The following is a 22,851-nucleotide window of genomic DNA, read 5'->3' as shown; positions in this document are numbered from 1 at the left end:
TGATAAGGCGCGGTGAGAAGTAGGTGGCTCCAAACCGGAGAAGAGTCCATACCAAGACCTCTGTCCGTGCAAATGGCAGGGAGGGGTGGGCTAACATTTTAATGACCTAAATACACTGTGTCAGCTTCACATTAACCTCTTACGTCACGCACTCTCTTGAGTCTCTTGAGTTTCATCACTGCTCCCACAAGCCAGGACCGCCTAAGAGCTGTACTGGGTGGCAGCATCTGCAAGAGGAGTACAAAAGCTTCCAAGGACACGGGACTACCCCTGCTTGGCAAGCTGCCAGATGTTCCAAGTTTCCCCAAAAACTGATTACAGAGTCTACTACACACATGGCACCAGGCTTCAAATACAAGGGAAACGCGACAGTAGCGCTGAAACAGTGGTCCTATCCTCAAGAAATGCCCAGGTGTACACCTAGCAATCAGGTCACCCCGGCAGCCTCAGTTTCCCGGGGGGCTGTACATGGCCGTTCTCTGGCGAATGTCTTTCGGTGGGTTTGGATTTATTACATTCTGCCTGATCAGCAATGTCCTTCCCAACCTGATGGGCTAACTGAGACAGAGTTACTCAGATCTGTGTTTCTTAAAAGTCCAGTTGCAGCCCGGCAATGCGTTGAACTTCGTTTCCAGGGGAGGAGAAAATGGGAGCCCCTAATGATACTGGCATTAATAAGAGATTAGGTGATGGCATTAAATGGGGTCTCATCTATAAAATATGTTGACGCAGGAATCCAAACAAAAAACCCTGAGAACTTGTCTAAGGAGTGTGCATTAAGGAGAAACTCTCTGATGGGTGCTAACACATCTTAAACATCTCTCTCACCCACTTGATAATTTCCTTTTGCATAAGGGCTGCAGGCCTTCAACTTGGTGCCTTCAGCTGATCCGAAGACACTGTTTTCCCTGCACAGTAAAGCACATTCTAGTTACTGCATGTGGCAGTTTTCCACTCACGTAAGGAGAGCATTGTTTCCTTTTAAAATAAATTCACATTTTAGAAGCGTGAATTTAAATAAAAATATTAAATAAGTAACAGTATGGATCGCAGAAGAACTGGCGGTGGTATCAGGGTGACTGAAGTCTGGCCAAGGCTGCGTTGCAGTTTTAATGTACATGCAATTAAAATACAGCCAGACAAAAACCTAAACAAGGAAAAAATGTCTCACCACAATATTATTTCAGTTCTTCCTGAGAATCAATATTTACACTTACAGAGGACATGTGAGCATACAGTTCATTTACAAACCCCAGATAATACATTCCGGCAAAGGCAGATGCGGCAGACCTGCCCGCTTTCCCTAACACGATCTGATTAGCAAGGGCAATGTCAAAACATCTATCTGCATGGAACATCTCCCCAGAGTCTGCACCAGTGCCTGCTCTCAAGGTAAACAACGCTCGGGACTTTCCTGGTGGTCCAGGGGTAAAGAATCCAACTTCCAATGCATGGGGACACGGGTTCGATCCCTGTTTGGGGAGCTAAGATCCCACATGCTGCGGGGCAACTAACCCCACGCCCCACAACTACTGAGCTCGCGCGCCTCAACGAGAGAGCGCATGCGCCCTGGAGCACGTGCCCCACAACTAGAGAGAAACCTGAACAGACTACACACACCGTAACGAAGAGATCCCGCACGCCTCAACAAAGATCCCGTGGGCTGCAAATAAGACCTGATGCAGCCAATCAATCAATCGGGTAACCAACATTCTGTAGATACCAACGTGACTTTAATCCAAGAAGGCTGAAAATCTTGTTCCTCAAAGCCTTGGAAACCTTTCCCTTAAAGCCTCGAGAGAGCCTCTTTCACGTGTCAAGAGCTACACTTGGCAATTTACACATATTCCTCCTAATTTGATTATCACGAGGATCCTATACTTAGCAGTAGTCATGTAGCCATTTCACAGATGAAACAAGAGAGGCTAAGAAAGATAGTGACTGGAATCATCTTTAAGTTGAGTATCCTTCCCCCACCCCTACCGTACAAGGGTGTGTTTGAGAATACAATCTCTGGATCCCAATTTACATACACATACTGACAAACAGGACCTTCCATAAGAAAACCTGCACCACTGTATACATGCGAGAAGAATTGGGAAATTATTTAAACACATCAACTCAATGGCATGTCAGATACATTTCGCTCCATATCTGGAAATACTCAACCTACTCATTCAAAGGTGCTTAAACAGACCTTTGTAAACTCTGCCTATTGTATCTGCTCCTTTTCTCATTATGCTGGGATGGTGCCCTGGCCTTTGGCAGGTGGACCTCTTTGCATCAGCATCATGTGAATTAAACAGAGATGGAGGTGTTGGAATAGGGATATTTCCATGTTAACACTGCCAGGACTGAGCCTGACTCACTTAATAATGCAGGAGAAGTGCCTTGTGAACATTAAGATCCTTTAACATAGAAAACCTCCTGGCACCTGGAGACCATCACCAAGGGTCATGGTTCCTGTGCATGAAGTGGGTTTGGCATTTTTGGACCCTGAAATCTATTTGCTAGGTCTAAATGAAGCTTGTCAGACACAAACCGGGAAAGACAGAGGGAAAAGGGAGGGGGAGGAGGACAAGCAAACATGTAAACAGCTCGCTCACGTGGGGAAACCGTTTGAAAAATAAGCGAATTTGTCTATTAGCAGAAGACGACCCAACAAAGGGATCCAGGAAATAAACTTTATACGACGTTCCTACCTTCAGAGAGGAACTCTTTACTTCTCGCTGATCAACTGGACACTGGAATAAAACGTGTTTTGTCTGAGATTTGACTCATCTGTGAGCAGGATAACGTTTAGTTTTTAACATCTGCTCAACTCCTCTTGCGGAGCTGTCTTCAGAGAAGTAGCAAACATTCTGAAAGCTTTCCACCTCTCAACCATTAGGGCTCATTCCCCACTCAGCTGAGTTCCTGCACCCCGTGCCCGCGTCATGATCGCTGTGACCAGAGCACGCTGCTGCCGGTCTGTCTACCGACTGCGATGGAGTGAGTGTCCCAGCTCTGATTACTCAGTATTCCCAGAAGGAAAGACTGCTGCACACACCACAGGGCAAGGGCTTCCCCGACCACAGACACTGTTTCTACTCACTAACGGAGACCCCCCCCCCCCAAAGTGTGTTCTAAACACGTGGGCGCTGAGGGTGCGAGCTTCCTTTCTCGGCATCTGATACGGCTAATCCGCTCAGTTGCCCGGGATGCCAGTATTCTCGGGGAAACACCGAACTGTGCTAGTGCTGAAAACTACTACTGGGTCCACACGACGGGCACGGGCAGGGATGCCGGGGTCAGTCTTCACATGCAGAGCCTCATGCACGTTCCACCATGGAAGAGGCCCGTGTTTGGGAAATGTCAGCCCGACCTCAACTCCAGTGTTTCTCCATTTCTGGACAAGCAAACTTTACAAAGAAGTTCTTTTTCCGCATTTCTTGGTATGATTTTAAACAGATAATCACAATTTGGTACAGGTAAGATCTCATAGCAACCCAAATTCTCTTTTCTGTTGGAAAAGCTCTTTTTTATTTTCATTAGGAACCCATCTGAGCTTTGCTGGATTTCAAGAAGATATATTCTGCTTGCCAAACTCCGCTGCCAACATCCTCTGGGAGACTTATAAAGTCTGGTCAAAAAACATCGTCTGATCTGAGTCCATTTCTCATCTCCAAAGCGGCACAGAAAAGCCTGACTCATGGTGACTTACACATTCACAGGGATAAATGGACCGACATATCCCCATGGTCCTCCTTACCTCTAAATTCTGCACATAGCAGGAGCTGACTGACACTTAATAAATTAATGTCCAACATATATATAAAAAAAAGCAATGAGAACTTCATTACAATTATCAGAGTTAAGCCAATAAGAGAAGTCTAACAGGTGATATGATGCGGAGTGTATGTGAACACAGGACACCCTGTTACGTGATGACCATGAGATGCAATTCTTAGAAAACACTGGCCCAAGAAACCCCCGATGTTAGGAGGAGTTGCATTAGATTGAAATCAGACATGGTTTCCAGAGTCTCTTTGAAACAATAAACAAAAAGGCCCCATTCCTTGTAAAGCATGGACAAAAGATGTCATTACTCAGACCTCAATTTGCTTCTGGAGAGCCATGTTACAAAAGCATCCTCCAGCCCCACAAAGCCCTACTTACCAACGTTGGCCCCACCTCAAGCACACCATATACTTTTTTGTGCCTTCATTTAGTGCAAGAGCATCTACAATTTACAAAATTGGGGGCATAATGAATACATATTGCCATTTTCCCCCCAAATCAGAGCTCGAATAGACAGCACCACTGAACAGCTTTTGGCACCTTCTTTACTTTTCTTCACTTTTTTAATTTGCAGAGAGGGGAAGAGAATTCTTTACCAAAGGTTCCTAGATACACGCCTCAGTTACTTGTCACCTTCAGAATGAAGTGCATCTTCTCAGCATTTCCAAATCACCTTAATCCCTTTTTCTATAAACAGAAAACACATTTTCAGACTTGAGGGCGATCCTTACTTAACCATGGGCTGCGACTTGTCAAATTATATTTCTATGTTTTAAAAAATGGTAGATGAGGGCTTCCCTGGTGGCGCAGTGGTTGAGAGTCCGCCTGCCGATGCAGGGGACGCGGGTTCGTGCCCCGGTCCGGGAAGATCCCACATGCCGTGGAGCGGCTGGGCCCGTGAGCCATGACCGCTGACCTGCGCATCCGGAGCCTGTGCTCCGCGACGGGAGAGGCCACAACAGTGAGAGGCCCGCGTACCGCAAAAAAAAAAAAAAAAAAAAAAAAAAAAAGGTAGATGAGCTGGATAAATCAAAAGCAGTGTTGAGGAGAAAGCTGAACAGCCTTGCAGAGAGGACATGCCTCTTATAATCACAGTTACACAGACTGAAACCCCGTATTTTAAAAAAGTTATGTTTTTTGCATTTGACTGTGTTAACAATTTGGAATCTGAAGCTGAACATTTACGGCTACCATTTTATGTGATTTCATTCATAAGCCAAGGGCCACTTGCCTACTGTGGGATTTTCTGCAAATTTTTTAAGACAGATAATAGATTTTCAAATGCCTCAGTTTTCCACCAACTTACAGGAGAGTGGAACAGTCTTGACAAAGACCATACGGTCCCCAAGGGCAAAAATATCCACCAACTGTCCCTTTTAGAAAGGTCTGCCAACTCCTGCTCTAAATCTCATTGAACTCTTCCAACACTCCATGAGGTATTATTCTTATCCCAATTTTTACAGAAGACACACCTGAGGCCCAGAGAGGGAAAGCAATCTGTTAGAAGTAACACAGCACGAGGATGCAAAAGCTAGGACATGAAGCAGTCGGCCTCCAGAGCCCAGGCTCATCACCGTGGTGCAACCTGTCACTGGTGTTACGGTAATTCCGATCATCCACATGCACTGTGTGGAACGCACACATTCTTCCCTGGGCTCCTGGGCTTCCATGAGCGTAGCTGCAGCCTTATAGCTTAAGCCTCTTCAGTCTTTGGGGTACTGCCTTCTTCCTACCTCTTGTCCTTCTCGCTTCCTGAGCCAGCCCTTCTAGAACCAAACCTATATAACTCTACATCCAAGATCTCAAATCCAGGGCCTGACAAGCCCAGCTGAATGATTTAGAGCTGTAGACTTGGGGCTGTCCCTTAAAGTCTCCAAAATTCTGTTTTCCCATCTGAAAAAGCTTTTTACAATCCCGGGACTCACCGCCTGCCTTGCAGGGCTCTTCAGACTTTAGCTGGTGTCTCCCCCTAGGACACCTGTCCATGTGTCCCAGGCCCACCTTTTACTTAAGCATCTGGCCTACTCTCGCTAGCAGCACTGTGGCTTCAATCCAGGGTGTGTGTCACAGGGAGCTGGGATCTCAAGCCCAGCCCGATCCAAGTTCCATCAGCTCCCTCCAGCACCTGTAGCCGACTTCTCATTTCAAAGCTTGAACCCCTGGTGGAGGGTTCCTCTTTCGCCAGCTCTTCCCCTGGTGGGGCAAAAGGAAGTTATACTTTTCACCTGATATATACAGTACCCTCTGCCCACTGGATGATGCAGTCCTTCCTAGGGCGGGTCATGCCTCAGGTCACTCAGGACCTTTCCTTCTCAGGGTCACAACCACCCCCCTGCCCACCACGGTTAACAGCAAGCCTCTTCATTAAAACCCCAGGCTCTAAAATCAGCCAGACATGGGCTGGAACCCCAGCCCTGCTACTCACCAGCTGTGTGACACAGGGCTAGTTTAAACTTCACTCTTTTCACTTGTAAATGGGGAATGATACAGTTATTGCTAGGCTGAAGTGAGAGCATGCCAGCAAAGCTCTAGACATGCTGCCTGACACACAGTAAGGGCTCGATACATTTTAGGCTGCTGTTCTGTTGACTTTTATTATCCTCATCATCACTATTACCACCACTCCCAATTGCTACTTTTACAATAAATATCAAAGCTGGGCTTCCCTAGTGGTGCAGTGGTTGAGAATCCACCTGCCGATGCAGGGGACACGGGTTCGTGCCCCGGTCTGGGAAGATCCCACATGCCGCAGAGCAGCTGGGCCCGTGAGCCATGGCCACCGAGCCTGCGCGCCCGGAGCCTGTGCTCCGCAATGGGAGAGGCCACAACAGTGAGAGGCCTGCGTACCGCAAAAAAAAAAAAAAAAAAAAAAAAAATTCAAAGTTACCTAAGTAGAAATTTGTTAAAGTGGCTGTATACACAACGCTATACAATATTGTATGTGCCGTGCGTTCTCTGGGGCTATAAGGAAAGAGTATATCCCCCCAAATTAACAGATGTGAACAAGTCCGTTAATCTCTTTAAGCCTACGTTTCCTCATCTGAAAAGGAGAGAAGTTGCATAAACTGACAGATAATGTTTCTTAATGCTGTCTCTAAGAATAAGGCTGATAAAGCTTTATGCTGATTTCAACCTCCATAATACCCTGTAAAGATGGGACCCATCCGACAGGTTTCCCAACTGGCACTGTTTGTTGAAAATTATGTTTCTAGTGAAAAGCATCCCTGTTCTCATAAAAGCCAGGTTGGTCTTTATTCCTTAACCCATTTCCTGAAGCTTATCCTGTGAGATAAGGACTTTTATGTCAAAGAAATGAGTGACATCTGGGAAGAGTAAAAATAAACTCGACACCTTTTCTCAACTTCAGAAAAGTCAAACATCGGAAAGCCTAAACATTCCAAGTATTAACATAATTAGGGGAAAAGGCAAGGTAGTGCAAGCTTGAAATTTCCAGAGACCACATGATGATTGTTTGACAATTTTGAGTTATATTTCTATTTTCTATCGCAGGAGAGAGACAGAGGGTGGGTTTGATTTTGCAACTTTGCAGTCAGACTTACTTGAACCGACTTCCTTTCATAGTTTGCACAAAATGACATCTCTTCTAGTACAAGAAAACCTCAGCTGGTAAACAGCCGTGCTCACTTAGCACATCTGGATTAAAACACTATTTTAAAATCTTATCCAAAGAGTCTTACGACCTGTGAGCGCAGCATTCATCTCCTAAGAGAAGATACTGCAGGAGGAGCTTTCATCACTGAATTCCCAGGACGAAAATCTGACTTGATGGTGAGAACCATCCACCCAAAGAACTGTCACTTTGTTCCAATTTGGTCAAATGTTCATTATCAGAGAGCGATTGACACACATCCCTGAAGAGGACTTTTAGCAGGATAAACCTGGAATGGCAGGGACTTCCCTGGTGGTCCAGTGGTTAAGAATCTGCCTTCCAATGCAGGGGACGCAAGTTCAATCCCTGGTCGGGGAACTAAGGTCCCACATGCTGTGCGCAGCTAAGCCCGCATGCTGCACCTACTGAGCCTGCGCACTCTAGAGCCCATGCACCACAACTAGAGAGCCCGCGTGCTGTAACTACTGAGGCTGCGTGCTCTGGAGCCTGCGTGCCACAACTAGAGAGAAGCCCGTGCACCACAACGAAGAGCCCGTGTGCTGCAACTGAGACCCGATGCAGCCAAATTAAAAAAAAAGAAAAAAAAAACCCCCAAAATACCTAGAATGGCAGAGACCACTTCCGGCCTGCTCATCTCTTTTTCACCTTTTCTTGGACAAAACAATCCACATTTTAGTCACCCTCAGAGAAAGTGAATAGATCCCAAGTGGTCCAAGCCAATCATGGTAATTCAGGTCCCGTAACTCGATGAGGGGTGCGACCCCTTCTGCCCAGCAAGACACTATAAAGGTGCAGTCTCTTCTAGGGCTTCTAGGAAAGCGTTTTTTACACTAATACAGAGACAAGGAGATTATGCCTTGCTGCCGTCTCTGGAGGCTGTCATGCCTAGATGTGATGCCAGGATCTTCAGACCACAAACATGCTAATAAAGATGACCAAGGAGAACCCGAGTCCTTGACAAGAATACTGAGCTGGCTCAACTCACTAGCCTGGAAATCACCTAGTCTTTATCCCTAAGACAACATGTTTAAGCTGTTTTAATTTGAAAGTTCTACCACCTATAGCTGAAGATACCTCAAGGAATAGAGTTGGACCAGCAGAAAAATATAAGAGAAAAAATCTACTTGTTCATTACACAAGTTCTCCAACAGTCATTTAGAACTGGACTGTCCTGCCTCACCCAAATGGTGAGATGTAAAAAGAACAAGTTTTTTTGGTTTTTTGTTTGTTTGGTTTTTTGGTGGTACGCGGGCCTCTCACTGCTGTGGCCTCTCCCATTGCAGAGCGCAGGCTCCGGACGCGCAGGCTCAGCGGCCACGGCTCACGGGCCCAGCCGCTCCGCGGTATGTGGGATCTTCCCGGACCGGGGCACGAACCCGTGTCCCCTGCATCGGCAGGCGGATTCTCAACCACTGCGCCACCAGGGAAGCCCCCAAAAAGAACAAGTTTTAAGAATCGTGTAGTTTGAACAACTTGGACATCTATCACTGAGGAGGGAGCTTTTTCAACTGACCTGGATACTTCCACAGCAAGCCTTCTAAAGAACATGCAGATATGCTAAGAGTCAAAAAAACAATTAGTAACTGCACAATCTGTTAAAAAAAAAAAAAAGCCAGGTATGACTATTATTAGAAATAAAAGTTCAAGATCATGGCCTGGGTTTCCAAAGTTTAAAAATTCCTCAGGTGTTGAAAGCAAAACTGATGATTAACAGATTTTCATCAATTCTACTCAAGTAGAACAAGCACTGAAATGTCATCTGATTCGAAATCTGTTGTATTTAAAAAAAAATTCCCCCGAAGCAAGTCTTATTTATCTGCCAGACATTATTCAGAAAACTATACATATAAAAGCAAAAACATATTTCATTGTTGGAAATGTGTTTTCATAACAATGTTTATACCTCAGCCAACCTTCCTTCAGTCTGCTTTCTGCCTTCTGAACATAAACATTCAATGAACAGCTTAGCCTTTAAAACCTCGACTACTACTCCCCTTGCTTAAATATTAACAAAGGGCCTCACAGGTGTCAGGCACTGCACTAGGGCAACAGCTACAAAGGTGGAGCCCTGGCCTTTAGGGGAGTACATGTTCTTACAGTAGACACAGACTCATAAATAAAATTAAATAATAAACACTAACAGCAAGCTGTCATAAAGAAAAGTAAAGCTCCTGACTGATGCTAATAAGGGAATAAGTGGCAAAAGGAAACAACGGGTGGGTAAAGCAGCTTTACTTTCAATGAAAACGAAGCAAGGCCTCTGACAGGCAGCATCCAAGCTGAGAGGTTAGGGATAAGAAGAAACCCACCAAGGGAAGAGCCGTGTGAAGCCAGGCATCAAAGAGAAATGGATGCTGGAAGCCACAAACCTCAGTGATCTCATCTGTAAAATGGTGCAGATCGTCACTAACTTGTTTATCTCCCAGGAGCTGGTTATAATTACAGGGAAAAAAAAAAAAAGTCATCTTTTTTAAAATTCAAGGTTAAAGGTGCTACAAGCAATAAATGTCCTTATTATTAATCTTCCCTTGGAAACGCAGGAGTCTTTAGTTGCTCCAAAAATACACACCCATTGCTGTCTTGGGTTTCATACTGCATCTCTGAAGCAGTAAATTCAAACCAGTTTTGACTGGAGCAGTTTTATAGCCTTTGAGATAGCTGCAGATCCACAGGGCTCTCTCCAGGCAGAGCTGAAAGTGACTCTCCAACAGCATTTTGGTACATGCATGTCATTACTATAATGACCAACAAAATGACACTGAACAACTACCTTCGACACAGTCACCCAAGTGAGAAAGAGCCATCAGAGGCAGGCAGAGGATCCCCGTCGCAACTCATTTGATATGGTGGCACGTGGCAGCAAAGGCAGCTAGGAATTTGCTGGCCGACGACCAAACCCTGTTTGCGGCATACTCCTTCTACAGCCCTACCTCCTTAGGCATGATATGTGCCACACAGTTACGTCAAAATTAAATAATCAGCCACAGCGCTAAGAGAAAGTAAAACCCTGTGAGTAAAACGAGTGACAAACCTTTTAAGAAGCACAGGGCCTTACGCTGAAACTGTTTCTATTTCGTTGGGGTAAGCCAGACCTGCAGTTTTTCAAAGACATATGCACTGCAACAGGGGGCAGGTCACAGAAATTGAGAGAGCTCAGCTAAAACTCCTGTTCAGCCCCGGATCCCTGAGGATGGAGGTATCATTACTCCCCCACTTCCAGATGAAAAACCGAGGTTCTACAGAGTAAAAAGACTTGTCCGAGGTGAGCGCTGCCGCTGAAATCTGAATCAAGCTCACCTGATCCTAAATCACGTACCCTTTTCCTTCATCACACGGCCTCACCTGGTGAAATGTGTTCTGGTCTACTTCATTCCTCAATTCAACAGGAGTCCTAAGACTTTTTTCTTTGCAGCTCCTTCATAAGAATGTCAGGCCCTCAAGATGAACAAGAGGGACCTGGAGACTGCCTTCTGAAATGAAGTCTGAGCTTCTCTCCAAACAGCCTCCGGGGAACCTCAGCACAAGCAGGTTACTGATCCTTCGTCGGGGGGTTGGGGGGAGCGGAGGGCACCTCATCCTTGCACGATGGGACATATTCCCGCCCCTTGGGTGCCACGTTTTTCCAAGCCTCTAGGCTTCTACACTGATAAGTCCCACAGCTGGAAACGCCCTTTTCTGCTCTGCTCTCTCTACCAAGGCTGCTCCCTCCTCCGTGAAGCCCTCCGAGAAGTTCCACCCACTCCCCACACCGCCACACCTGGGGACCACACGTGTTAACCCCCCTCCTCACTGGACTGGGACTTCTCCAGGCAGGACGTGAGTTTACATTTCTTTTCCTTCCCAGTACGGAGCACAGTGCCTTCAAGTATCAAGTCTAAACAGATACTCATTGAGCCCCATGCCAGGCACTGGGCTGAGGGTGGCAGTGGCGGAGATAAGGGACTCCCAGGAGGTTGAGCGAAGGGTTGCTGGGTGACCCGACATCTACCCTCTGAGTCCCCTTGCCTATCTCTTAAACACTGTGCCCTGCTTTCCTCATCTGTAAATGGGGACGACAGTCCTGGTCAGGCCCCCAGAGCTGCTGTCAGGAAGACGGCCAGAGGCGGCCAGGAGTCACCGACACCTGGAGAGCCTGAGAACACAATGGATGCTAGCTTATCACTTTCTGGTCCCCAACACCGCCACTTCATTTACTTCCAGGCACTTAAGACCCAGCTGACACACTCTGTAGCTGACTTTGCTGACTGCCGCGCTCTGACCGACTAGGATGTAAGCCCCCTGAGGACAGGACTCTTGTTTTCGTTGCTGCTGGGTGCTGGCACTGAGGATAGTAACTAGCAGGGAGAAGGCCTCAAGTATTTCTTGAATGGATAAACGAGCACATGAATAAGTGAATGAACAACTAAATAAACAAATACTAGCTGACCAGCTCAAGGAGCATATAGCACCTAGAAGAGACCAGGAACGTTAACAAAATGGAAGACTCCAACTTGATTTTTTTTTTTTTTTTTTTTGCGGTATGCGGGCCTCCCACTGCCGTGGCCTCTCCCGCCGCGGAGCACAGGCTCCGGACGCGCAGGCCCAGCGGCCATGGCTCACGGGCCCAGCTGCTCCGCGGCATGTGGGATCTTCCCGGACCGGGGCACGAACCCGCGTCCCCCGCATCGGCAGGCGGACTCCCAACCACTGCGCCACCAGGGAAGCCCCCCAACTTGATATTTTACGGCAATAATTACAGGGATATTTCCTTTTTTACGCTAGTCACAGAGTAAAGGCTGCACACGCATTAAATTCTTGGAAAAGAAGTGATGGTTGATTTCATGCTGGGTGGCACAGGAGTCCTCACATCTGTGTACCTTACCTGTCCCCAGACTCCAGTATTTAATGAATGCTGCGTGAACCCACACGCTCATTGCCGACAGATCTCTGCTTTAACGAAGCCCTCTGGAAAAGGATGAGTCCTCGGGAAGGAAATCTTTCACTCCAGCAGGCCAGCTGCCTAGATTCGGGCTTCCTCAAAGGCTAGTCTTTGATTGACCAGAGCCTTCCTATCCACAAGGAGGCATCGGTGGAGGCCAGCAGGAGGCTCCACCCGTCCAAGTGGCAATGGTATGAAGTTAAGAGGAAGTAGAGGGGAGGGAAGTCCCAGGAAAGAAGACCTCAAGCTTCATAATCCCTGTCTGGACTCACACCTTCCGAGACATTCCTAAAGTCTCTTAAGGTGCTTGCTTTGTTCTCACCCTTAGCATCTTATAAGTGCATTTGTGCCTGTTTTCTCAGATCCACCCGGCTGTACGCAGTAAGAAAACTTACGCAGAGTCCAAGATACAGGTCCTGATTTTTATCATCATCATAGTCACCTCTTCTACTTGCACAAAAAACCTAAATTAAAAAGCATCACTTACTCCATCCAAGGTATCAACTGAGTTTTTCAAGATTCCATTTTCTCCAGGCAGATCTTAACTATCACTTTACTCAAAATGAAATTAAGATATTTCACGTAAGTGTACACACACATCCACAATCCCAGTTCTCTCGCAAACTTTCTGCACTATATCACGTACAAACCAAAATGCTCTGGAGTGCTTTTACTTTTCCTATGGCTAAAGGGTCTTTATATCCCTTTCTTCTCGATATCCAGTGGTGAGAAAAGTGATTTATCACCTGCCACGGTAGCTACGCCGTATTCCCACCATAAACCTTCCTCTGTGACAAAACACTTATCTTCAAAAACAGATAGCATCAACCATTACTGCTTTTTATGTCAATGTCCCTTTTATTTAAGAATGACTGTTTTCCTTATAAATCCTTAAACATATTAGCAGAAGACTCATTCGTAGCAAATGCCTTAGGTGAGGGGCAATCCAGCTGAAGCTGCTTCTCGCTTCTAAGCAGAGGCAAAATCCCTAAGCAAGCAAGCGCCAAAGGGGCTCGGCCGAAGTGCATTTTTCAAAGACCAGTGCCACTGGGTTGAAGTCAGCTCCAGAGGGCCGCATACCTTTTCAATCAAAGCCACAGCTGCCCCAGCGAGAGCCCTGCCCTGGGAGAAGGGCCGGAGACCTCTCTCTCTAAGAGCAGGTGGTCCCCCACCTCACCAACAGAGTTCATCTCTCACTCAGTGGCCCAGAACCCAGAGAGCAGAGGCGGCACCCTGAAAGCTGACAGGAACACACACACTTCCCGAATAGACAGGGATGTCCCATCCCCATCCTGCGCTAAGACAGGGCAGGACGAGAAATGGAACAGCGGCTTAGGTCTGGGGAAAGTGTCCCAGGCAATTAGTACCTATTGCGAGCCAGGGACAACGGAAGGGTTTTCGGAAAACTAAGTAGGTGTGTGTCAACAGAACTTTGACTCATACCAAAAAAAGATCTCAAGAATCGCTTCATTTAACATCTTCCTCGCACGGGGAGGCGAGCTGGAGTCGGGTCTCCAAAGGAAGTCTCTCTTTTCAAACCTGATAATCACAACAATAAAAACAACACATCCAATCTGTTTGCTCACAGCTGTGTGTTTTCTAACTTCTGACCGATTTCATGGGTGGTCACGTGGGTTGTCTTCCTCGACCTCTTACCCCTCTTTCAAAAATTTTAATCAGTTCTTCCCGAGGATCAAAGTCCATGTGGTCAAACTGCGAGTTTTGCTAACTCCTAACTCCGCTGGGTGGAAATCCAACGCTACGTTTTATTCCAGGAGACTTTGGTTGAGTAGAGAAAAGAAAAGAAGTGATGGATCAATTCACCACAACACTTAGAAATATCATGAACTTCCCTCTGTTCGCCGGAGTGTGCCTCCAGACCTCACATGGATGGCAGGCAACCAAGCTATCTGCTGATCTCTATGGCAACAACCCCCATAAACACACTGTACATTCCGGCCGTTATAGTGCATATAATTCAGCCACAGCTGAATTATTGCGCCCCAGTTACAGACACACCGCAGTCACTGCAAGCAGTAGGACAGAAGTATTAAAAGGAGCCACTCATCAGGAACTAAAAAAAAAAAAAAAAAAAGTCACACCAATCCAAGAGCGGTCAGGCAAAGAGGGGGATGCTTGATTTTGCAAAAGCCCCCTCCACAGCTTTCTCATAAAAACGCAGATTCCTTCCTGCATTTGAGAAAACACTACATATATTCTGCTTGGATTTCAACAGTTTAAGGAGAAACGTGGAAAAACTTCTGGAGCTTTGAAAGGACAGTGACTCAAGCTTTCATGCTGGAGACCTCGGATAAACCAAAAAAATGCCACAAGCTCATCAGCAAAAGGGAGGTTTTCAGCTCTCCTTTGGTGCCCCACAGTGTGTCCCTGGAACTGTGGCTTCTCTCAAAGGCTATAGCAAAATACAGAGCTTGCTGATCTGTTGGCTGGAAAGCAGCAGCGGCTTGTACAAATGCGGAGCTGTCTTCCTCGCCCCAAAAGTCTCTTTGAGGTCCGAAGGTGACCATCTCCTGCAGTACAAGAACCCAGTGCAGACAGCTAGGCATGATCTCCAGGGCCTTCAGTGGCCAGGGGAGGACAAGAGTGTGTACGATGCACCCCAGGATTGGGTGTTTTTATTACAAGGTGTAGCAAGGGACAACCTGGAATGCTGGAGCCCCGGAGCACCAGGAGAGAACGTAAGGGACAGACTGGTCTCTGAGATGAAACCTAGAAAGCCAGACCTACAAATCAGAAGCAGTGCTTTCTACCAGAGGTGAGCACACCACAGCCTGCAAGCCAAACCCGGCTTCGTTTCAACAAAGTTTCACTGGAACCTAGCCACATGCACCTTTTTACACACTGTCTGTGGCTGTTTAAACACTAAGCTATTGTTGTGTTGATTAGTTTCAAGGGACTATATGACCCCCAAAGCTGGAAACATTTACTATCCGGCCCTTTACAGAGCGTAAACCCCTGTTCAATGAGAAAATGTCAGTGTTAGGGGCCATTTTCACTCTTCCAAATCTACACAAGCCCTCCAAAATTACCTTTTATAAGGCTTCTTAATAAGCCAAAAAATATACAGTTTACCCCTCCCAGCCACGGGTTGTTACCACACTAGGCCCTCAAATTCACCCGTGCTGTGACACTTGTAAAAAAATCACAGCAAAGAGTGAAGGGTGCTTCCACCCCACTCAAGACAAGCTGTTCACTCCTGCCTTGCAATGAATGCACACTTCTGGCTACTAGGAAGAGTGTGCAGCTGGACTCTCACCACAGCCTCTGGACCTGAGCAGTTTGCAGGAGGCAAGAAGGCCTGGAATTAAAGGGCAAATACCCGCTACTCTACCATCACAAGAGAAGTAACAGTTGTCAGGATTAACGAGCTGGCTCTAGCCCTGTCCGATATTTGACACTCAGCCTCTAAAGGAAAAAAACTGTCCAACGTTAATTACCTTCTAGGGCTAAAGGCCACCCTCTAAGTACATTCTAACCCCCATACTCAGAGCCTCTTCACTGCTAATCTCCCCATGGAGAAAACCTGCCCCAGGGTAGAAGTGCCTTCTTGGTGAAAGCTGGATAAGCTTCTAAAACCCAAAAGAGTATGCACTTGACCATGTTAATTAGGCAGCGGGAGGCTGTAGAGCTGAGAAATCCTTCTCAACTGGGCCTCCTTCCCCTATGCTTCTTCCAAAACAGAAAGAAAATGAATGAGTTCAGTCAAACAAGCACAATGATGACTGAAAAACAGCCAAAAGGGAGAAACCAACATTGACTCAAGATAAGCGAAAGGAAGGTGATTTTTTAAACGAATTCGGGTTTGTTTTTTTTTTTCAGTTTAGTATTTTTCTTTAATCGATGATATTCTGTGTGTGAGACAGTCCAGTAATACAGTTCAGAGCATGTCGTTTTCTCTATGGCTGAAGTGACTTCTCTGGACCTTGACTTTGCATCTCATGTGGCACGAACCTTTTTCATTTTTTCCCACACACATCTTTGATTTTATGGCCTTCAAGCATGACTTTCTCCACACAGGGTCCAAGAGTTGAAAATGTCATTTTTAGCAAACAAATTGTCAAGGTTTCCTGTTTCTCCTTCCCGCACCTAGCCGGTTTCTATCTCTGGCAGTTCAGTCCTCGCTGAACAATGGCTTCATTTACAACACAAGTCCTATTGGGACAGCTGTCAAATACAACTGAGTTTTCTACCTCTCAGCTTCCCAAAGAGCTAAGTTGTCACTCCTTTGAAGTGTGGGACAAGAGAGAAAAGTGATGTTTTTTTTAAAGAAAGGCGGAAAAAAGTTATTAATAAGTTAACACACAGAAAATCTCCAAGCTCTGAAGGATTTCATCTTTATCACAAAAACCAGTACTTCTGTAATTCGCCATGATCGCCTATAAAAACAATGAACACAATCAGCATTATACTGTACTTAAAAGAACGGGGTGTATAGTTACACACGTAATTCTTGAGATGGCTCACAAACAACTACGGAGCAAATACAATATGTGTGCTGTTCACAGATCACAAAGGTGCCTAGAACCTTCTGGAAAAGCCATCCTTGCAAGACCAACTCGAGTGTAACACCTTATACCGCCAAGAGTGCTTGGAGATCCCATTTCTAAGGCAAGTCCTCTTTCCCAACTAACATCGGTGACAAGCTCAAGGAAGAGCCACACAAGAAGAAGTTGCTCCTAGAATGTTCGTCTCATCTTTTTCTCCCAGAAATCGAACACAGTGACTTTCTCAAGGAGACACCTGAGAAATGGCACTCAGGTCTGATGGAAAACTAACCATCAAACTTGATCACGTTGACAGGTGGGCCAAAACTGGGACGTGTGTTTAAAAGACAAAGTGTTTATAGAAGCACAAGAACCTTATAAGAAGTTGTTCAGAATGAAGAAACACAAGAGCATGTGACAAAACACACAGTGCTGCGTTTGTGCACCTTGACAGTAAAGCCTGGTTCCAGCCCGGCTCTGCCACCCATCAGAGGGTGGGACGGGGAGGAGCAGGTCCTTCGGCGCGACGTGGCTCCGTTTTCTCACTACACAAGGAGGAGACTAATGAACTGGTCTCTAAGGATCATCCTACTGTTTCTACAATTCTCTATGTATGTTGACCAAAATCAGTTTCTGTATCCTAACTCTGCAGCAATGCTCTTAAATGTATGTTTGACTGTCAAGAACACTTAAAGAGTGATGTAATCTGAAAGTCAGGGTGAAATATTAGAGAGAGAGAGAGAGAGAGAGAGAGAGAGAGAGAGAGAGAGAGAGAGAGGGAAGGGCATCAGGATGAAGAAGGAAGGGAGGGAGGGAAGAAAAGGAGAGAAAGCCCCAACTAAGTCACCTTTAGGTATCCTGCTCTCATTCTGCAAGGAATAACTGTATGTCCTTTAGAAGAAATTACACATGTGTGTATACCCCCACACATACACAGGTGCACACATTGGGGTAGGGAACCACCTATTTCCTGCCAAAATCAATTCTTTATCGCACCCTGCCACCCACCCCAAACTGGAGAATTGAGCTCTATCAGGTGTGAAGGCCAGATGAACCAAGTCCAAAGTGAGAATGATTAAAATAAGGCAGTTGACATACCCGACGAGAGGAGTTACCAAAGCCACTAAAAAATAAAGCTGGTTAAAAGGACAGTCCCCTACCTAAATAATTGATACAGGCTAAGCCAAACTGCACCCTCCAGATCTGAGCTGCATTTTGCCCCCACCCCCAATCTACAAGTCAAGACAGCTGCATATCTTTTCCAGACGCAGTGTGCCAAAAAACGATGCCACAGCCCTGGCTCTTAGCAGGAACTTTCCATGTGCCTTTCTCTGAATGTGAAAATAAATAAGTGATCCAAACTACAAAAATGCAGAGAAACAAGTTTTTAGGATGATGCAAGGAGAATTCTAAGGCTCCAAAATACTAACAAATTATCTTTTCAAGATAATTTGTCAGAATACAAGCATTGACACCAATCATAAATTCCCTGAAAAGCCTGTTGAGATCATCGACCTTTAGCCTTTTATGATTTCGTGCGTTCAAGCTCACTGACTAGACATACTTGTTGATAGAAATCAAGTCCTGTTTACCCCGGTTCCTGCAAAAGTGGACTTTACAGAATTGACATCTTGTTGGTGTGGGTTACTATCCGTTTAGAGTGGTAGTTAAGAGCTACAAATAAAGAAAGTCAAGGTCCTAGAAATAAGTACAATTTCTAGAGAAAGCACCACGAAACTGAACTATGAACAACAACAACAACAAAAAAAAACCAGGAGCAGGGAGAGACAGTATAGCAGTAGAGGAGTAAGAGGTACAAACCATTAGGTATAAAATAAGCTACAAGGATATACTGCACAAAACGGGGAATATATAGCCAACATTTTATAATAACTATAAATGGAGTATAACCTTTAAAATTTGTGAATCACCCTAATATACACCTTATATAACATATACTATCGTATAACAACTAGACTTCAGTAAAAATAATTTTTTTAAAAGAGAAAAAGAAACAGGATACACCAAGCACAACATGCATTTTCAAGACACCTATCTTCGACGTGTCTATTACTGAGGACTGCAAGGTTATCAAGACGTTCATTTTGCTGGCCTCACTTTAATCTGAAATGTAATGTGATATTTTGGGACCTAACTCAAGTCATACTTTCCTTAAATGGAAGCACTCGCTCACGCATCGCTGATGTCTTGTTCGATAGAAGGTCAATTTCCGTTCATTCCTTCTGGCAAAAGCGGTTTCCCTGCTCTCAAAGCCCAACTGAGAGCTTAGTGTAACGTCTTTTCAAAAGCATCCTTGCAGAATGAAAAATGTGGAGGAGCGCGTGACTGGCCCAGGGGACTAGAAACTGTTACATGACGAACTTCTGCAGTGAGTAGGTCTCTAGGGAACATTCTGTTCACGCTCTCTTTACTCATTGACTCTTTAGATTGTAAATGGAAAGAATGCATGCAAACCCTACATGTAATCAGAGATGCAGGTGTTTACGACTACTAGGATTAAAAAACAAAAACAGGAAAACAATGTTTACAGAGCCCTTGGTGCTGGGGGAATCCATGCTAAGTGTGTTGGGTGCCGGACCCCATTAACTCCACCTGCCAGAGAGGCTGCCTTTTCCCACCCTGCTCTTTATTCCCAGGGAGGACCCCCTTTTACAGAACAGGCTAATGGGCCCCTGTGCTCAGCTGGCTTCAGTCACAGCAGAGGAGAAGAAAAGAGACAAAGGAGAAAGGAGACCTGGATATCTGTCCTCCTTGTGGAGTGGCTTCTCAACAGTAGCCATCTTTCCAGAGACCAGCGCTCCTGTCTGTGCAGCCCGCTCCACAGTGCCCTCTCCTCCTGGCTTCTGTACCTCCTTCCTGCCCTTCAAGCCAAAGCGGGTCACGGCACTGCTCCTAGCCCAGGTTACTGGCCCATCACCTAAGTCTCCCTGACACTAGGGGTCAACAAGCAATGGCCCATGAGCCAGACCCAGCCCAAAGCCTGTTTTTGTTAATAAAGTTTTATTGGAAGCTACGTCCCTTCAGGTGTGCGCTGTCCATGGCCGCTCTCACACCAGAACAGCAGAGTTAAGGAGCTCAGACAGAGGCAATGTGGCCCCAAAGCTGAAAATATTTACTCTCTGGCCCTTTATGGGAAAAGCGTGCTAAGCCCTGCCCTACACTCTTCCCATACTCTTGAAAAGATTCGTCTTACTAACCTCTCCCGATTTATCCCACTGCAGATGGGATAAATCTGTTTACTCCTGGGATTCTGAATGACACTCCACGACTCCTGTGGAGTACCTTTAGTTACTATAATTATTGCATTTCACAGAGGACAAGGAAATTTAAGATTCCTTCAGGAGGAAATATTTAGGTGAAAGGAAAAGAGAGTGGAAATGAGTTACCGAGAAAAAAAAAAAAAAAAGGCCAGCCAAAATAAATTTAAGGGCCAGGGGCGGGGGGAGGGGCGGAGAGAATGACTGACCGATTGGTGAAGTGTTAAAAATCTGTCAATACGTTAAGCATCTGGAGGATTTTCCTCCTCCTTTTTTTTTTTTTTTTTTTTTTTAAAGAGACAGGGTCTCGCTATGTTGCCCAGGCTGGAGTGCAGTGTCTATTCACAGGCGCGACCCCACTACTGATCAGCACGGGAGTTTTGACCTGCTCCGTTTCCGACCTGGGCCGGTTCACCCCTCCTTAGGCAACCTGGTGGTCCCCCGCTCCCGGGAGGTCACCATATTGATGCTGAACTTAGTGCAGACGCCCGATCGGCATAGCGCACTACAGCCCAGAACTCCTGAGCTCAAGCGATCCTCCTGCCTCAGCCTCCCGAGTAGCTGGGACTACAGGCGCGCGCCATGGCGCCCGGCATCCCCCCTTATTTAAAAGATAAATTAAGAGCAGCCAGGAATCCAAGTTGCTTTGGCGACTGATGAGGAGCCCGCATCCCTTGCCATTTCTTGCCCTTTCCTGTTGGATATGAGAACCGTTCATACTTCACTGAGCATAAAATAGAAAGGTTCTGCTACAGAATTCTTCATTCGTTCATGAACGGTGGGAAAAACAATTGCATGGGTTCTTGGCGAACAGGGAGCTACATGGTTAAACACTGCCCCTCCTGGCCAGTCCCTACTCCCTAGATTTTGCAAACGAACTCAGGAGTCTGCCCCATCCCTCGGTAACATCTGAGTCATCTCCGAAGACCCAAATCTTCCAGGGCACACTGCTTCTGGAAGGCCCCACTCTGTGCGGCCTGAGACCAATCAACAGCTACTACTAGATAATAATAAATGGTCATCAATTCCATTTACCAGTTACCAGTTATTTAGCACTTTAGACATTCCAAGGCCTATGCAAACACTTCATGTTCTTTTCTTTCTTTTTTTTCATTTACTGACCCAACAAACATTTTTTAAAACACTACTGTGACTTTTATTTATTTGGATGAGAAAATAAAGGTGAACAGGTATTGAAAACTGGCCCAAATTTATACAGAGCCTGAACTTTAACTAGCCCTTCTGAATGAGGCATGTCGAAAACTGTCCCTGCACGAGAGGTGCTGTCACTCCTAAGAAAGGAGCAACCTGCCGCCGGCATTCCCACTATACCAACAGTACAACTTCATAAATCACGGCACCATTGTTCCTGGAGCTCTCGGTGGTTGGAAACTATTAATGGGATCCCAACCCTAAATGGACAGGTAAAATGTTTGGTCCGCGGGAACTACTATTAGGTACAGAATGTGTGTGTGTGTCGGCGGAGGGCGGGGGGGGGGGGGCGTGTTTACATCATAATATTAGACTAAGCTCCTTCAGACCCGTAGAGAAAAAGTTATGTGTCACACCTCACTGGAGAAGCAATAACTCCAGATAAACTTATCCCAGAAAAGGAAGGTCCTTTCCAGCACTCTAAGTCACCATCTATCATTTTCCACAGTGTTTGAGACCTCCTACCTTCAAGTCCTTATTTTGGGCAATGCTCCTGTGGATGTTCCTTTATCCAGCTGGAAAATGGAAAGGCTGTTTTAGGACTGAGTTGATCTTGGCTGAAGGAGAATAATGGTTTTCAGAGCTTTGTCTAGACACTGCAAACTGAAGAATCTTTAACAGGGGGCTCAAGGATGGGTTCCAAACAGTCTGTGTCCCATGAAATTGTGTGTGTGTGCAGGAGGGAGAGAGAGGAAACGGGAGAAGATGAGAGTATGCATTTTTTGGCAAGAAAACCCAGAACTCTCATGAGTTCCTTACCGGGGAGGGCCAGCGGCTCACACAGCCAGGTGGGCCCAGGTAGAGAGGCCAGCAGGTCAGCCCGTAGCCCGTTCCTCTCCCTAACAAGCCTACAGCACTTCCCATCACTCTCTGAATGATGCCTTATTCATCAGTGACTCAAAATGACCTTGTGATGTCACTATTCCCCACAGAGTGGAATCCGACACAAAGAGGAGAGGGCTGGATTGGACTCCATCCAAATGGTGTAGCTACTCAAGTAACATGGGGCCTCTTCTGCGGCCGTTTCACCTATAAGTATAGCAACTTCTTGACATCCAGCCTAAGACACAAAATAGGGTTTTTCTTTCATCTTAACTTCAGTATAATGAAAGAAAATGAAACAAAATATGCATATGGACCTCTTCACATACCATCTCTGTGGTTTGGTAATTCTCCATAAATGACTATGTTTTGTTACTGTTGTTATTTTTCCAGAGACTGGCTTGAATTATATCTTGCTTCATAACAATAAAATTTACCTCAAATGAATTCTGAAATACAATACATCCACCTTTGCAGTATCCAGTCCAAAGCTTCCACATAACACGTCAGAAGCAACCAGCAACTGTTTTTATTTTAGTAAAATGCCGGTTTTTTGTGGAGGGGGTACAAATTCTGGGGTTTGAGGTTTACCCAAGTATAAAATTTCAAAGTTCATACATACTCTCGTATACAGAAGAACAGGGCTATGCAAAAGAATCAGCAACCTTCCTTCGGGATTCTTCTTCGTACAAAGAACCGTGTGTG

At 45.8% G+C, this 22,851-nt stretch overlaps 1 protein-coding gene and 1 long non-coding RNA gene across 5 annotated transcripts in view; both read right to left on the bottom strand.

Moving 5' to 3' along the window:
* The window catches only part of PDZRN3 (PDZ domain containing ring finger 3), a 243,794-nt gene that overhangs the window by 180,471 nt on the left and 40,472 nt on the right, over positions 1–22,851 (bottom strand). The window contains exons 1-2 of one of the 4 annotated variants that reach the window (XM_067043610.1): positions 5,706–5,870; positions 4,398–4,467 (exon numbers count right to left, since the gene is read on the bottom strand). The exons of 2 other annotated variants lie outside the window; for them this stretch is intronic. The gene's annotated coding sequence lies outside the window, so the exon portion shown is untranslated. Of the gene's footprint in view, positions 1–4,397; positions 4,468–5,705; positions 5,871–19,001; positions 19,109–22,851 lie in introns of those variants that run through there. One more of the 4 variants, XM_067043612.1, reaches the window with a different exon arrangement.
* Positions 5,906–21,872, bottom strand: LOC136794971 (uncharacterized). Its single transcript, XR_010842502.1, has 2 exons — positions 21,790–21,872; positions 5,906–5,973 (listed from the first exon to the last, which is right to left on the bottom strand). It is a non-coding gene; the product is annotated as an uncharacterized lncRNA (long non-coding RNA).

This window comes from Kogia breviceps, chromosome 10 (assembly GCF_026419965.1).
Source record: "Kogia breviceps isolate mKogBre1 chromosome 10, mKogBre1 haplotype 1, whole genome shotgun sequence".
NCBI lineage: Eukaryota > Metazoa > Chordata > Mammalia > Artiodactyla > Physeteridae > Kogia > Kogia breviceps.
Note: the sequence above shows the minus strand (reverse complement) of the source record. Positions and strands in the feature narration are given on the sequence as shown.